Below are 17,156 nucleotides of genomic sequence, written 5' to 3'. Positions count from 1 at the left end.
CTTCTAATGTAACTGGCTAAAGCACAAGGATTGACTCCTCTCCTTGATGATAACAAAAAGGGGGATAATAAAGTGGATGGGGGAGAGGAGCCATCTACAAACATTCAAATATCCAAAGTGCTAGTTCCTACCATCACTACTTCTCCAACACTTCAAATCAAAGGAAAGCTTGATGGAATTGATCTAATCCAGCTAGCAGCAGCTGAGATGAAGGTGAAAGAGCAAAGGAGAAAAATTGATGAAAGGATGCAACAGGTGTTTGGCTCTACAACTACAAAATCCTTATTTGTGAAACATAGCACAAAAGTTTAGCAAATCACAATGGAGCACAAGCCAGTAAGGAGGAATAAGGTTGGAGAAACTTCTTTCAGGAACCTGAAGCCCATGGTACTCAAGCCAACCACTAGATTCAACAAGGACTCTACAAAGAACCCTCTAAGCTTTTCTCAACTAAAAGAAGTGGATTTTCCTCTTCCAAAGCCTGATGAAGACAAAGTTTTGGGTGGTAACATCATAAAGCACAAAGAGACCAAGGATGTAGTGGAAAGAATGAATATGGCTATCATCTATAGAGAGGGAAATAGTATCTGTGTGATGCAAGGACATCCCAAATTCTCAATAGCCAAGAGGGAAGAAACCATGAGGTTAAAGGAAGAAGCAAAAAAAGCTGAAGACTGACAAAAGAGCACAAGCAAAGCTTGAAAAACAGCTAAAGTCTAGTCAGACTGAAGAAAAGAAGAAGATTGAAGACAAGAGTGAAGAAGACAAGATTGAAAGCAGAAATGTGGATATGGGGAATGTGGTTGGTGAGAGTGTGGAGGAAAGAAGGGAGGAAAGAAAGGAATGGCAGAAAGGGAACAGAAAGAAGGCCAATGCAAAAAGGAAGAGTGGAGATGGCACTGTGGAAACCCAATCAAAATCTAAACCACTACCTTCCATTCCTGAACCTTTTGTTGCTGATCCCAGTATAAATGTCCATGGTGAACCAATCATCCCTAAAGAGGAACCTATTGATTGGGACACCATCAACTTGCCTACCTTCCTAACTACCTCTCCACCACTAAAGAAACTAAAAAGAAAATCCAAATCAACACTTCCCCTAACCTCAAGTAAATTCACTCAGAAACATAAACCTAAGCCTAATCCACAAGCCTCAAAGGATGATTATGTTCACATTTGTGACATAAAAGAGTATACAGATATTGAATTCTATCTGGATGAGCTGGAGGAAGTAAGGGGAATAAGTGCCTACAAACAGCTACCAGAAAGGCTAGTGTTCAAGTATAAAGGAAGTGAGGAAAGGACTTGGCCTCTTCAAAGAATTCTGAATGAAGGCTATTCTACCTTGGTTAGAGTCTACTCAGCTATCAAAAGGGATTCTAGCTTTACCAGGACTGCCAAAACTAAGATTCTCAACAAAATTGCCAGCATAAGGAAAACTTGGTGGGAGTCTAATTCCTTGCCTAGAACATTACACATCCCTGAACATGGAATTACAATTCATAAATCACCTCATTGGCTAATGGAGTTCAGAGACAATAAAGGAGTTAGAAGATTTTTCAGACTTGAAGACCAGCTTAAAATTGCCAGCAATGAAACTCTCAAGGACATGCAATCTAAGTTGGATATCAGTGAAGAAGATGAAGCTGAATTCTTTAGACAACTCCAACTCCAAGTAGAGGAAAATGACAGGAGGCTAGGGAAAAAAACAAGGGAACAAAGGAAAAGAAAATAAATTGCTCAGTCTAAAGGAGCATCCTTGGAAACAATGTAATTCTTCAATTCTATCTCAGTACATACACTTTTGCAGCACTTTTGAATTTCTACTTGATTTCAGCTCATATATTTGTTAAGTGTTTTGTTATCATCAAGTTAAACCTAAATTTATGCCTACAATTCTAGTAGACATAAATAGGGGGAGATTGTTAGGAATATGTGTATTAGTTTGATGATAAATTAAGCAAAACACTTAAGTAGAATTCTAGTGTTTGTAGCCTCAACGGATAAGACCACTCTGGCTATCCGTTGATGGAGTAGCTTTACTTAGAAATAAGTTTAGTATTGTAGCACATTTCAGTTTCTGTATTTAAGTTATAATTCTTAGAAGTTGTGGGAAATTATAAGTCATGTTGACTACTAGTGGATCTAAAAATAGGAGGGCTAATTGTAAATATTTCATGCCTTGTAATTTTGTATAAATGAAGTAGTATCAACTGATAGATTAAAGGCCTTCAATGGATGAGAAACAAAACTTCAACGGATGTCTCTAAAGCTTCAATGAATAACATCCATCAACGGATGAGTGCATCAACGGATAAAGCTTCAACTGATAAAGCATCAACGGATAAAGCCATCAACGGATGAAATGCTTCAACGGATGCTCAGTTCAATAGCAGTTGACAGTGACAATTCATAAGCTGACAGAGGCACATGGGTTGACAGAGATAATTGGAATGTGGTAGCCTCTTGGAGGAATCAAGAAAATGCAGCATTTCCATTCTGGTGCAAACAAGTAAGTATTCAAAGATTCACAGATTATCCTAGATTGCATTGGATAGAGAAATGAAGAAGAAACATTTGAAGAACTATTTTAAAAATTCTATCTTATTTTTGTCTTCACTTATAAACTTGGTGATATATAAACCAAGTTGCAGCTAGTAATTAGATGATGAATTTTCCAGAGCTGTTTAGAAAAACATAGAGAGAAAATCATCTAGTTTGTACTACGACGCAGCTGTGATCAATTCTTTGAATCACAGATTTTCTGAAATACACATCTCTGGTGGAACAACAAATCCACCAGAAAAGTTTTTAAAGCCTTTCTGTTCCTTACATTTGTGTCTTGAATATATATCTGTCTGCACCTACTCAAAGCAATTCACACACAACTGTTCATCAAAACACTTAGCCTTTGAAACTGCTCAAAACTTGAAAAAGTTTTGAGATTTACATTCAACCCCCTTCTGTAAATCTCATTGTTAGTTCCTTGGGAATAACAGTTGATACCCTGTAACGACTGGGAAATTTACGTCTGTATTATATCATAATTATAATAAATTATGTGTATTAATATGTCATTTATGTGTAATTATCTGTCAAATCCTAATTGCTACGTGTTACGTGCATTCTGTGTCATTTATGTATTTTTAAGATATTTTTCAGATATTTTATTTTTGCATTCATCGCTTTCATTTCAAACGTTTTACGAGCCGAACCATGATTTTAAAGCCAGTATTTCAAATAAAATAATGGGCCTTATTTTTCATCAAACGACCTTTACCATCGCATTATTCTGAACATCTAGATATTTTATAAATTTTCCTGTTTTACGAAAAATGATTTTTCCGGGCCCCATTGGGTGTTAAAAACCCCACAAAAATCACATTTTTTATTTTTTTATAAAATTATAGGACTTTCATTTATATTATTTCCTTGCATTTTTGTAATATTCACAATTTTTGGGAAATTTTGGCATATATATTGTATATATAAAATATTTATAAATTAAATTTTAATACTCAAAAATTATAAAAATTAGGGTCAAATATTTTTATTTGATGTATAATTAGCCCCTTAATTTTATTTAGGAGTATTAATTTTACTACTATAAATAGCCTAATTATTAATTAATTATAATTAATAAATCAGTAAAATTCAGAAAAATACAAAAATTCTCTGTAATTCGGGTCGGGAAGAACAGGGTCGGGTCGAGAATTCAAGCCGTGATTTTGAGCAGATTACAGTACCAAATCAAGCAGTTCGAGTATCCAAATCGAAGGTTTTGATCTGTTCTTTCCATTTCTAGCATCAATTTCACGTTTTAATTCGTAGTTTTTTATTTTCAAATTCTAGGGTTTATCCGGTTTTAATCTGAATTGTCAGATGTTTGATTTCTGACATATGTTTCTGGATTTTAATTTTAATTTTATTTTTATTAATTTTAAAAATCATATTTATTTATTTTATAAATTGATTAATTAATTATTTAATTAATTGATTTATATTATAAATAATTCTGAATTATTTTCTAAAAATCAGATTAAATTATTTTCTTAATTATTTATTATTTATTTATTATTTATTAACTATTTATTAATTATTTAAAAATGATTAATTATTTTGATAATTAATCAAATAATTTCAAATAAATCATAATAAAATCATTTTAATTCCAAAAATAATAGAAAAATCATTTTTAATTCTGTTTTTTCTTAAATAATTATTTAAAAATTATTTTTTTGAGTTTTAAAAATTAGTAATAATTATTTATAGTGAATAATAAATTGAATTATCAGTGTTTAATTGATAATAATTAGACCGTTAGTCCGATTCGAGTAAAACGAAAGCATGTTGAATCAGAAAAATGAATTCTTTTCATTAAAAATAATATTAAAGCTTAATTTCTTCTAGAAATTAGTTGATTTTGTTACTTGTTTGATTATCAGTCGAAATGCGTGCCAAGACGAGTCCGAAAAATTCTGGAAAAATGGGAAACGAGTCATATAACGTTCAGTTGAGCGATCAGCGAGTCGATTTTGGTTCTAAAAATTATTTTAACTATATAAATGATTATGTGCTTATGTGCTTATGTGTATTACGTGGTTAATTGAGTCTTATTTGCTAATACGTAATACATTAGTCAGTCGTAAGCGCATGGGTAGACATTAGGAACAGTGTGAAGTCGATTCAAGATGCAATTGAAGTACAAAATGACTTAACCAGTCTATTTTGCTAACAGAAGCTAAGACGGCAAGGCAGATCGAGTAGGTGATAGACGAAAGTGATCTAATTTCAGTGAGTCACGCAGAAGGCAATTTTTTCCCCTATTCTATTTTCAGATTAGTGACATTTCTTCAGATACTTATCACTGTTGCACTCTTTTGATTCTTGTTCTTACTCATTGATACACACTTACTATTCCTTTGTTCATATTTCATTGGTGATACATTGAGATTGATATATTCTGGTGTTTAGAATATATCAAAGCATACCCATTGTTCCGGTTGCTAAGCGATGGACTGGATAATGATATTTTGGGATTGAGTGTGTCTTAATCCTGAGGACCGGGTTATGACCGGTGCCTCGACATGGGCCGTAGTTCCTGGGTACCCGACTGGATCTATATATTGAGATATAGATCTGCATTATATTCTGACTGATCAGCATAATATAGATGCGAACTTGTGTCTAGTTTAGTTCATTTATACTCGCCAGTAATGGCCTTCTTTCTATTCTCGTGGGGTTATATCTTTGCAGATATACCCGAGATTACGGATTCATTTAAAATACTTTAACACTGTTTATATTTTGTGGACTTGTTGAGCAATTTTTGGCTCACCCTTTTTGTTATTCACCTTATTGTTTTCAGTTAAGAAGGAATATGAAACCCATCAAGACTCAAGTGGTAACGAAGCGGGTCAAGCCTCGTGATCCTCTCATACCCAAGGTGTTGATCCCAATCCAGGAAGAAAGCTTTGAGTTGCCCGAACATGTGGAGTGTTGATAGATAGTGTGTGTGTTTGAATAAAAATGAATATAGTTTAAAACTGGTTAGACAATGGTTTGTAATAAAGAGAGTTTGTGAGAATTTGAACTTGATTTGTAATAAAAGTAGATACTGGTTCTTGTTTTCATACTTCAACCTAAAGAGATCCTGGTTAGTATTAAAGGGGTTTAATTTCATTGTTAATCAGATTGTATAGGTTTGGTGATTTGCTAGTAACCCCCAGACTTATACCCCCGGTTTGGAGGGCGTTACAGGTTTGGCATCAGAGCTGTAGGTTTGGTCCCTGAAAACAAGAACATTAGGGTTAAGATAAGATAGGGAGATCACATAGGATAGGAATAGACAAATAGGGAAAAAAATAAAAAAAAATAATGTTAGGATTTAGGTCAGATTAGAATAGGGAAGTATAAATCTTAGGATTGTTTAGTGACCTTTCTTTTCTTTGGTATATTATCAGATGGCATCTTCTGGTTATTCTGCAACTTCTGAGAGGACAGTCACCGGGCCAGCAGCACCAGTTATACCTCCAGTATCTGAGTACATGTTTTCTCCTCTACAACCTCCACCACTATTGCCACATGAGCCGGTACCACCAGTACAGGGGATAGTTCATGACCCCATAGAGATGTTTGATCCATTTGAGTTCTTTGAGCTGATGGTTCCTTTACCAGTTAAGCATCAGTTTATACCGGAGGTTGAGCAGGAGTTACCACCACCACCATTGTTACCTCTTATACCAGTGCATGCCCCAGAACCAGATGTATTTCAGATGATTCCAGTCGAGGGGATGGGAGAGCATGATGTGGATCTACAGTTAGGTTTACCACAGCAGGGTGCAGGTATATCGAGGGTTCCATCACAGGAGTCAGTAGGTCAGGTTGCACAACCGCATATGGTACCATATCATGAGTACAGGGTTATAAAGGATGATGTGGAGTATTGGCGGGCACAGTGTCGAGAGATCATGTATCTGTTTGACCAGAGGGACAGAGGACCGTTAGTGGCCCTACAGCCAAATTACTATATGAGACAGCGATTGCAGTCAGTGTTGATGAGTGCCACTTGGGAGCTTGATGATTTGACCCATGAGGGACCACCTTCTTTCGCAGAGTTCTACAGGATATTCCGCTTGGCACAGACCTTGGTCCAGGCACTTAGAGAGGAGCTTAGGCGTATTCCAGGTTTTGAGACAGTGACTTCAGAGTACAGATGTATATAGAGGCAACATAGTATAACCTAGTGAGTAGTGTGTATGTGTGTACTAGTAGTTTAACCTGTAGTAGTAGTTGACCTGTAGTGGTAGTATGACTTGTAGCCGGAGTGATTACCAGTAGCACAAGACTTTTTGTATCAAGCATTTACACCTGAGGCTGGTGTCACATATATATAAGATGAACTTTTTCAAATTTCTTTTATTTAAATTTCAGTTTTTACAGTTTTACAGCATTTACTTTCACTTTATTGTTTTATAACTTCTCATATTATAATTCCTGTTAAAAAAAAGATAAAAAAGAAAAGAGAACAACCATTTTATGTAACTGCTTACATTTCCAATTTTTATATTCAGCAACTATTTTTTTTAATCATGTTATTAATACAAGATAAATTGTTTTCTTACCTACTGTTAATTGTTTATTAAACTGTTAAAGAAATATCACCTGTTTTATTATCAGAAGAAGATGGCACCAAAAAGAAAGACTAGGGCTGAGACCTCTAACAACAATTCTGAAGGTTAGACTAATGAAACCATGAACCAAATGTTCCATCTGATGCAACAACAGATGGTCATGATGCAGCAGCAGATGCAACATCAACAACAGCAAATACAACAACAAATGTTACAACAACCACCTCGTCCTGAGCCTCAATTACCACCAACATTACCTGTTGTTACTTTTAAGCAGTTTTAGTCAGTTAAACCTCCAGAATTTGAAGGGTCTACTGATCCTATTAAGGCTACTACCAGGTTGAAAGAAATAGAGAAAGAGTTTGCACTAGTAAAGATAAGTGAAGACCAAAAGACTGATTTTGCTAGCTATTTATTGAAAGGAGAGGCAAATTATTGGTGGGAATCTAAAAAGGCTTTAGAGGGTGAAGATGTGATTGCGTGGGATAAGTTTAAAGAATTATTTTTATAAAAGCATTTTCCTCGCTATGTGAAGAACCAAATGCAGATTAAGTTTTCAGAACTGAAGCAGGGAAATATGTCCGTGGCAGAGTATGAAGCCAAATTTACTGAGTTGGCTAAGTTTATCCCAGAACAGGTTGATACTGAAGAAAAGCTAGTTCAGAGATTTCAAGAAGGATTACGACCATGGATTCGTGGCCAAGTTGCAGTTTTTAAATTAGCAACGTATACCACCGTAGTCCAGAAAGCTTTGATTATTGAAGGGGAAAGTGAAAGATCTCAGCAAGACAAAGGACAGGGAAGTTTCCAAGACCGCTCCAGTAGAAAGCCGGGATTACAAGCCCGGACAAATTTGAATTTTAAAAGGATAGGACAAGGTATACAGAAAATAGGTAATCGTTTTCTAGCCCCCAGTCAGCAGGGAATGGCCAGAGTTCCAGTGCCGTACTGCAAGATATGTAATCGAAAACATACCGGCGTATGTATAAAAAGGAATGTGACGTGTTATCGATGTAAGCAGAAAGGGCATTATTCTAACGAATGTCCAACGGGAAAGATAGCATAAATTACTTGCTTCTAGTGTGGAAAGAAAGGCATATCGCTAGAAATTGCAAAGGAGCAGTTATGGCAGCCAGTGTTCCAAGAGTATTGGCATTACCTCCGCCACCGCCTAATCAACCCAGAGCAAGGACTTTCAACATGACAATGAAAGAAGCAGTGCAAAGTCCGAGTGTGATCGCAGGTACGATTTTGGTGAATTCCGTAAGTTCAAAAGTATTAATTGATTCTGCTGGAGCTACCCGTTCATTTATTTCTGAAGAATTTCTTGATAAGTTACATTGTGAAATCGAATGGTTGGTCGAGACGTTAATTATAAAATTAGCGAATGACGACCAAGTTCCATAGATCGAGTATGTCCTGCGTGTGATATAGAAATAGTCGGATATCATTTTTCGGTAGACTTGATTCCTTTTAAGCTAGGAGAATTCGATATCATTTTGGGAATGGATTGGTTAGCTTGTCATAATGCTCAGATAGATTGCGCGAATAAGAAAGTCAAACTGCAAAATGCGGAAAATGCGACAGTAATATTCAAGGGCGAAAAATAGCGGAAGAAATTTCTCACCGTAATGCAGACTAAACGATTGCTTCGACAAGGTTGTGAGGTGTACATAGTTTACGTGTTAAATACTGAGAAAGGAAGTCCTAAAATAGAAGACATTCCAGTTGTAAGTGAATATCCAGACGTCTTTCCAGACGAGCTTCCAAGGTTACCGCCAGATCGAGAAATCGAGTTTACGATTGATCTAGCACCAGGCACAGAACCAGTTTCGAAAGCTCCATATCGAATGGCTCCAGTTGAGATGAAGGAATTGTCAATGCAACTGCAAGATCTTCTAGACCGAGGCATCATACGACCCAGTGTATCTCCATGGGGTTCACCGGTGTTGTTCGTAAAGAAGAAGGACGACAACATGCGATTATGCATTGACTATCGGGAGTTGAATAAGCTCACCATCAAGAACAAGTATCCGCTATCGAGGATCGATGATTTATTCGATCAGTTAAAATGAGCCGCATGGTTTTCGAAGATAGATTTGCGATCAGGCTATCATCAATTGAAGATTAAAGCCGAAGATATTCCCAAAACTGCGTTTCGTACGAGATATGGGCATTACGAGTTTCTGGTAATGGCATTCGGTTTAACCAATGCGCCAGCAACATTCATGGACCTGATGAACAGAGTATTCAAGAGGTATTTGGACAAATTTGTGATTGTATTCATTGATGACATCTTGATTTACTCAAGGACAGAAGAAGAGCATGCCAAACACTTGAGGATAGCTTTGGAAATTCTGAGAAAAGAGCAACTGTATGCGAAATTCTCAAAATGTGAATTCTGGTTAAAGGAAGTAATATTTCTAAGGCATATTATCAGTAGAGAAGGCATCCAAGTCGATCCAGCGAAGATTGAAGCTGTGTTAAATTGGGAAAGACCAAAGACACCGACAGAAGTTCAAAGTTTCTTGGGATTGGCAGGATATTATAGAAGATTTGTTAAAGATTTTGCAAAAATAGCAACGCCGTTGACCAAGTTAACTCGAAAAAGTGAAAAGTTTGTATGGAATGATAAATATGAAGAAAGTTTCCAAGAATTGAAGAATCGGTTAGTAACCGCACCGGTACTAGTATTGCCAGACGAGCAAGGGAATTTTGTCATTTACAGCGACGCTTTGTATCGCGGGTTATGATGTGTATTGATGCAACACGGTAACGTCATCACATATGCTTCGAGACAACTTAAACCTCATGAACAAAAATATCCTACGCATGACCTGGAATTAGCAGCGATCGTATTTGCATTAAAGCTTTGGAGACACTATCTCTACGGTGAAAAATGCGAAATCTACACAGATCATAAAAGTCTGAAGTATATCTTCACGCAAAAGGAACTGAACATGCGTCAACGTCGATGGCTGGAATTGATTAAAAATTACGATGTTACGATCAACTATCATCCAGGAAAAGCAAATGTCGTGGCAGATGCGCTAAGCAGAAAAGAAAGATTGAATTTGTTAACTTCATGTGAAGAATTAGCTAAGGAATTCGACAAATTGGAAATCGAAATTCGTATTCCCAATGAATCTGCAGAAGCTATTTACACTATGACTTTCCAACCGGAGTTGCTAGAGAAGATTCGCCGCTGTCAAGAAGAAGTGATGAGTCAAGATGACGACCTAACGGGAGAAGAAATTACAACTCAGACAGATAACGAAGGAATTTTATGCTTTGCATCGAGAATCTGGATTCCTAATGTGGCAGAATTAAAAGAAGAAATATTGCGAGATGCGCACAATTCGAAGTATTCCATTCATCCAGGAAGCACAAAAATGTATCGCGTTCTGAAAGAAAACTTTTGGTGGCCGAATATGAAGAAGGAAATAGCAGAATGGGTGAGTAAATGCTACACATGCCAGAGAGTCAAAGCGGAACATCAACGTCCGAGTGGATTATTACCACCGTTAGATATTCCAGAATGGAAATGGGAACATTTAGCGATGCATTTTGTGGTAGGACTACCAAGGACTAAAGCAAATCATGATGCGATATGGGTGATTGTGGATAGACTCACGAAGTAGGCACATTTTCTACCGATTAACGAAAGATTTTCGCTCGACAAGCTAGTGCACATGTATCTCAAGGAAATTGTGATGCGACATGGAATTCTGATATCTATCGTGTCTGATCGAGATCCTCGTTTCAACTCAAGATTTTGGAGACAATTTCAAGAGTGTCTCAGAATAAAATTAAACATGAGTACCGCTTATCATTCGCAAACCGATGGACAAAGTGAAAGAACTATCCAAACCATTGAAGACATGCTACGAGTTTGTGCGATTGATTTTGAAGGCAGTTGGGATGAGCATTTATCTTTGGTGGAATTTTCTTACAACAACAGTTACCACGCAAGCATTGGAATGCCACCGTACGAAGCATTATACAGAAGAAAATTCATATCACCAGTACATTGGGATGACGTTGGAGAACGCAAGATTTTGGGTCCAGAATTAATCCACCAGACTAAAGAAAAGATTGAACTTATTCGAAAACGACTCGATACAGCATAAAACAGGCAACGCAAATATGCAGACCAAGCAAGGAAGGATATAGACTATCAGGAAGGAGAAAACGTATTACTCAAAATATCACCATGGAAAGGATTGACTAGATTTGGCAACAAGGGTAAATTGAAACCACGATACGTCGGACCGTTTGAAATTTTGAAGAAATTGGGAAAAGTTGCGTACGAATTAGCTTTACTGCCTCATATGCAACATATTCACAATGTGTTTCACGTGTCAATGCTTAAGCGATATAATCCTGATTCTAGGCATGTAATAGAGTATGAACCGATAGATATCCAACCTGATTTGTCTTTTGTAGAACAACCGGTAAAAATTTTAGATCGGCGAGAAAAAGTGTTGAGAAATAAGTCTGGATTTTTAGTGCGAGTGTTGTGGAAAAACCCTATGGTTGAAGAATCAACCTGGGAACTTGAGAGTGAGATGTTAGAGAAATATCCTCATTTGTTTTCATAAAAGATTCTGAGGACAAAATCCTATTAAGAAGGGAAGGATGTAACGACTGGGAAATTTATGTCTGTATTATATCATAATTATAATAAATTTTGTGTATTAATGTGTCATTTATGTGTAATTATCTGTCAAATCCTAATTGTTACGTGTAACGTGCATTCTGTGTCATTTATATATTTTTAAGATATTTTTCAGATATTTTATTTTTGCATTCATCGCTTTCATTTCAAACGTTTTACGACCCGAACCATGATTTTAAAGCCAGTATTTCAAATAAAATAATGGGCCTTATTTTTCATCAAACGGCCTTTACCATCGTATTATTCTGAACATCTAGATATTTTATAAATTTTCTCGTTTTACGAAAAATGATTTTTCCGGGCCCCATTGGGTGTTAAAAACCCCACAAAAATCATATTTTTATTTTTATAAAATTATAGGACTTTCATTTATATTATTTCCTTGCATTTTTGTAATATTCACAATTTTTGGGAAATTTTGGCATATATATTGTATATATAAAATATTTATAAATTAAATTTTAATACTCAAAAATTATAAAAATTAGGGTCAAATATTTTTATTTGATGTATAATTAGCCCCTTAATTTTATTTAGGAGTATTAATTTTACTACTATAAATAGCCTAATTATTAATTAATTATAATTAATAAATCAGTAAAATTCAGAAAAATACAAAATTTCTCTGTAATTCGGGTCGGGAAGAACAGGGTCGGGTCGAGAATTCAAGCCGTGATTTTGAGCAGATTACAGTACCAAATCAAGCAGTTCGAGTATCCAAATCGAAGGTTTTGATCTGTTCTTTCCATTTCTAGCATCAATTTCACGTTTTAATACGTAGTTTTTGATTTTCAAATTCTAGTGTTTATGTTCGAATTAGGACTTTTTGATTGCAGGGTTATTTTGATGTTTTGATGATTGATATAGCTTTGTTAGATAATTTACAGTTGATTCATGGTGTTTGATTGAACGAACGATATCTGTATAGTGATTCACGATTTCTAGGGTTTATGTCAGATTTTCAAATCAGAACTCGACGATTTCTGTGCATATTTGATTCTTGATATGTTAGGGCTTTGATTGTATGTGTTCATAGCTTTAATTTTCACTATAGAACGTTGAGTTTGGTTTACAGAGTCAAAAGATAGGTTTTTGGCCGGAGTTGAGTTTGATTTTGATCGGAGATGAAGTTTCAGGGATGTTTTTGGTTTGTTTTGGCCGGGAACAGATTGGGGTAGTTGCCAGGAATTGAAACCCTGTGAAAAACGAACCAAACGGTTTCGTTTTTGGCCTGAAAATGGCTCACCGGAATCTGCACCGGTGGCCGGATTCTGGGCAAAATCCGGCGTGTTCTTCACGACCCGGTTTTTGACCCGTTTGACCCGTTCAGTTTACCCGGTTTTAATCTGAATTGCCAGATGTTTGATTTCTGACATCTGTTTCTGGATTTTAATATTTTTATTTTTATTTTTATTAATTTTAAAATCAGATTTATTTATTTTGTAAATTGATTAATTAATTATTTAATTAATTGATTTATATTATAAATAATTCTGAATTATTTTCTAAAAATCAGATTAAATTATTTTCTGTTAGGTCCCAATGTGTTTGTAGAAGGGGGGGTTGAATACAAACGGTACCGAATAATCGAATTAAATGCGGAATAAAAAATGTGAAACAAAATTCAAGTTAAATAAGAATATTATTAAACTTGAAAGGTGTTACAACAACTGTATCGATTACAAGGAATTAATCTCAAATTAATTATCACAAATTTAGAATAAATTCGACATGAACTTTTTCTATTTTTGCAATAATTAGAATCAAATGCTAAACGCGATTTGAGATTAAGTTCTAGGGATTTTGATCCGCTAGATTCTTACACAAGAACAAGATAAAGATTTCTAGTTGATTGGATTTAACTTTGCAATCTAGAAATTGATCTTTGAATTTCAGCAGAGAACAATGAAATATTTCTTAGGCGGCTGCTGTGTTCTTGTATTTTTCAGTGAGTGAATGTCTTCTGCTTCTTTTTCTTTTTGTATGCAATCCAACAAAATTACTTGAATTGCAATGACAATCGGTAGGACAATCTCTTTGGCTCAGCAAGACTTTCAGTAGGACTTTCAATTGTACTAGCAAGACAATCTGATTGAACTACAATGACTATCGGTATGACAATCAATTGAACTAGCAAGACAATCTCCTTCCTAGTGTAACTTTCGGTATGACAATTGAAATGACTTGGCATGACAATCGGTATGACAATCGGGATTGTCATGCTAGTTCATTTTCAATTGTCTTGCTGATTTAAGACTGTTTTTAAACCAATTAAACTTCTGAAAATTCCTAAAATTAATTCAGAATTAATCAATCAATTAATTCAATTAATAAATAAATTATTCTTCGCAGATATAATTTATTTTCTTAATTAAATTAGATGACTTAATTAATTAATAGAGAATTAATTCTAGTCTTGAGCAGCAACCATTCTTCTGCAAATCTTCTGAAAATCACTGAAAATTATGAATCAATTCCACAACTTCAACGTTGACACTCGATGTACTGTCTGGTTCATGAGTGACTAACTTCCATGACGTTTCTTCATGTGTTGACTTTGATACTCTGATTTTCTTCAGATTAAATCCTTGTAATTAATGATACTCTGACGAGATCTCTGTCACTTGATTAAATCCACGATCTTGATTTATATCACTGAGGCATGATCAACTTCTTGAACTTCTTCCAGTGAATTAACTCCTCAAGTCTGTAGATGAACCTTGTTTCTGAATCCTTTGACAGATATTACTTTGCGAGATCTCTCTGACGGTAGATCCACTATTTACTTATTACATTCTTATTTGAGTTGAGTTGAATCCTCGAATATACAAATAGGCTATGACATATGACTTACAATCTCCCCCTATTTGTTTGTTAGACAATAACACACAAATACCTAGAGAATAACTCAACTAACAAATAAGAAAAAGATATAAACATACATGTAAAGTAAATAGCAGAAAAGTTCTGGATGAGATTTAACATTTTCCAGATTCCAAGTAGATGTTCCTCTAGACTGAACATATCTTCAAGAATTTCCATTTTCATTTGTACAACCACATTTCCTGTTGAGAAGCCCATATCTCTTGCTTCTCCCCTATGAGAATTAACTGATTAAAGAAGATCACCTTCGTTTTACCACCTCTCCCGTACAATAGGATCCGCAGATAAAAACCAATGGTACTCCCCTAACAGCTTCTTCCCTTACTAGGAAATCACCTTGTGTTTACCACCTCTCCCGTACAATAGGATCCGTAGTTATAAACAACAATGGTGTGGTGTAGTGTACATTTTTAGGATCTTTTTCTTCCTCCCTGCTATTTCTCCCCCTTAGTTGAGGAATCCTCCAAACTATTACTTAAGCTTTTATCTCCCCCTTAAAGAAGGAATGTATGCCGTCGTCTGAAGGAGTTCTCATATTTCACTTGGGTGGAAAAGAAATAACAAGTAGTTTCTTTTTCTTCCTCACTGTGAGTGTGTGATTGTGTTTTAGTGTACCTCACATGTGTTTCACTCTTCTCTCCACTCGTGTTTACACTCATTCTCACAAGTGTATCACTCTTCTCTCATAGCTCCATAATCCAGCTGTACCTGCAAGGAAAATCACCTTAGCCATCCTTTAAGGAGGTCACAGGTGGTGCAATGGGAGTTCACAAATCCTCATCCTTGTTAAACTCGTCAGATAAATCTGAGTCATAATCTACAAGTTGCTAGTTTCCCTTTTAGGGTTCCAGATTTGAATTCTGGGAAGGTAAACAATGATCCAACGACTTTAGCATAAAGATCAAAGTTCCATTCTAATGTCTGTGAAAACACTTCCTTGTGACTCATCAGGTAATATCTGAATCATTGTCAACAAGTTGCCGATCTGCACCTATGTCAGATCCACTATCCGCAGATGCATCCAGGGGATTTAAGCCTGGGGAGGTAGACACTGACCACTGACATATGGCTTTTGGATCAGTATCCTCTCCTAACACCTGTAAAGGCAATTGGTCCACTAACGAACCTTGAACAATCGAATCTGACCTTAAAATGGTCGAAACTCTTGTTTCTGTCAACTCATCCTTTGTGTGTGTAACCTCTCCTTGTGCATCAAGAATTGTTTATGTTTGAAGTGGTGACACTACATCGGATACCTTGTCCGACAGGCAAAATTCAATAGACTCACCCTGTTGAGAGAATGAATCTAGTAACTGTTTTTGTGACTTTTCAGCCATTACATCTTTTTGAGAAGATGTATGGGGGCTAGCAGTTGTCTCGGTTTAAATACTACTCATCTATGTAGGAGACAGAGCTACTGGGTTGACTACAGAACCTTCCTTATGTGGTGCACTAGGCACTATCTCCCTCACGCTCATTCATACTACTTTTATTGGTAAAAGAATGTTGGTTGGTTCTGTTTTTGTGTTTGTCTTTACAGTCTGGGATAGACGTTGTGGATTTTCAACCTCATGACTGTCAATGAAAGAAAGTCATTGGAGACTAAACCTGTAACACAGAATATATGGTAATAGAGAGAAAATGATTTACAATAGTGATTTCAAAAGATTTTACATGAAATAAGAAATCACTAATGTAGAAAGAAGTTTGATTTTGTTTTTCAATATGAATGAGTTTTTGATAAAACATTGATCACTTAGGGTAAAGTCTAAGTAATTCTCATTCATATCAAAAGCTTACAAATATCTGCAACATAATGTTAACAAGATATCATTGACCGATACTTGTCAAGTACTTTAGATACTAATTGTTATGTTGCATAAACAATATATCACTGCACATATAAAACAATATGATTGTGCTTAGTGATAAGATAGTTATTAATATGACGACTCTACTTATTCATATAAAATTATAACTTCTGTTAGAGTGCCATACCATGTCCTTGACGATTGCTTGAGCAGTATACTAGTTCATACCAACCTGAAGTGAGATTGTGAAGAAGAGATTGCATAGTCCAATAGATCTGCAACTGCAAAGTCCATGAACTGTGGTGCACTGACTTCCTCTTTTAACTCACCAACCAGGAGTACACTTGTACACATCTTACTAGAGTACAATTCCAAGTGTAATGTGCAGCAGGTGCCTGATATGTCGTAATATTCTCAAGTCTCGTCACTGGTGCTGTATGTTAGATACTGCTTCCTGATAATAACCTAGCACAATATACAAAATTACAATGATAACATTCCCAGCTTGCAAACAGCCATATCCCTCAGATAAACCTTTGCTGTTATCTCCAAAGGTAACCATGGGGTCAGCTTTCTCAATCCACATTTGATAGCAGGGCTCTATCTCCGGTCATATGTCTTGATGATCCACTGTCAAGAATCCACACTACC

Source organism: Apium graveolens, chromosome 5, assembly GCF_009905375.1.
Source record: "Apium graveolens cultivar Ventura chromosome 5, ASM990537v1, whole genome shotgun sequence".
NCBI lineage: Eukaryota > Viridiplantae > Streptophyta > Magnoliopsida > Apiales > Apiaceae > Apium > Apium graveolens.
The sequence above is the reverse complement of the archived record's forward strand: the minus strand, read 5'-3'. Positions refer to the sequence as shown.